Here is a 1,694-nt window from a genome sequence, read left to right on the forward strand (position 1 = left end):
CTCTGCATGGCAGGGAGCTCTCAGTGTCTGGAAACCCCATGGCTTTGACCACACAATCACCACCACCCAGCCTGTGTCAGAGCCCTGCAGAGCTGGCAGAGGCAGGATGGGTACCAGCTGCTGAAACAAGCTGTGCTGATGTCTACTTATTAGCCATAAAAAGAAAAAGAAAAATTTGGATTTGATCCTATGATTATAGGCACTATGATTAAAATTTAAAGAAAGAATCACAGACTGGTTTCCAGCTCCAAATGCAAAGTCAGAGAGGAAAGCAGTAGGTGGGGAACCTGAACAACAAAACAGGATCTACAATGAACAAAACGGCGAGGGGAGAGACTGAGAATCTGGGTAAAAAGAAAGCAAGAGGAAAAAAGATGAGACATGAAACAGGAAAGAACAAGAAAGAGCGACAAAAATCAGAAGTGGAAATAAGCAATCAAAAAGAAACAGCAAAGGAAAGAGAGCAAACAGCAGAAATCACGTGGAGAATAAAGACACCAGAGAGGAAAGAGAGGGAGCAACCTCACACAGAGAACAAAGAGGGGAACGTAAGGCAGCTCCAGACACAAAAACTAAGACAAAGGAGAAGTGGAACTAAGACAGCACCAAAGTGGAAAGCAAGAAGGGAGGGGAAGGTACCAGTGAGAGGACACCAGAGCTGAGCGTGGGAGGCCCAGGCCAGGGCAGCTGCTGCTCCCTCCTCCCAGCCCCGGGAGGTGCTCGAGGGAGCAGGTCGCAGCAGAGCCCCATGGGCAGGGCTGGAAGGGTTGTTCCCACACCTTCTGCCTCCCCACCCTGGGGTGACAGTGTCCTAACTGCCCAGCCTGGACCCAGCTCTGCCCAGAGAAACCCCTCTGAAGGTGCAGCAGCTCCTCAGGTGCTCTGGGTCGTTGCAGAATCACCAATGGCAAGGGGCAGCAGGGGGAAAATGTGCAAGAAACAGCCCTGCAGACGCTGAGGCTGGTGAAGGAGGGGATGGAGCTGCTCCAGGCACCAGAGCAGAGATTCCCCTGCAGCCAGTGGAGAAGACCATGGTGAAGCAGGTTGTGAAAAACAGGGTGGAGCAGATACCACACTGTAGCCCATGGAGGCCCCCACACTGCAGCAGGTGGGGATGTCCTGAAGGAACCTGCAGCCCATGGAGGAGCAGGCTTTCTTGCAGGAACTGTGGCCCATGGAGGACCCACACAGAACAGTTTGTGGAAGATTTTATCCCATGGGAGAGAACCTACAGTGGTGCAAGGGAGAAGCATGAGGAAGGACCAACATGGACAAGGTGTTACAGACTGACTGCAACCCCCCTCCCCACCACCTGCACCACCTGAGGAGTGGGGAGGAGGTAGAAGAGCTGGGAACAACAGTGAGAAGTTGAGCCTGAGAAAAGGCAGGAGTTGGGGAGAAGGGGGTTTTAGTTGTCATGGTCTAACCTCAGCTGGGAGCTGAAGCCCAGCAGGAGCTGCCCACCGCTCCCACCTCCCCTGCCATGTGTCCGGGGAGGAAAAGAGACCAAAAAGCCCATGGGCTGAGCTAAGGACAGTTTAACAGAACACAGAGAGAGGCAAGACAATGGCAATACCAGTGAAATAAGATATAAAGCGAGGGCTAAACCCCCCACCTGAGACGCAGCTTTCCAGGCTCCAGCCACAAGCTAAAGTCACCCGCCGAGAACAACCCCCTGCTCCCAGGGCCAGCCC

The sequence above is a fragment of the Merops nubicus genome, unplaced genomic scaffold, assembly GCF_000691845.1.
Source record: "Merops nubicus isolate BGI_N331 unplaced genomic scaffold, ASM69184v1 scaffold15063, whole genome shotgun sequence".
NCBI lineage: Eukaryota > Metazoa > Chordata > Aves > Coraciiformes > Meropidae > Merops > Merops nubicus.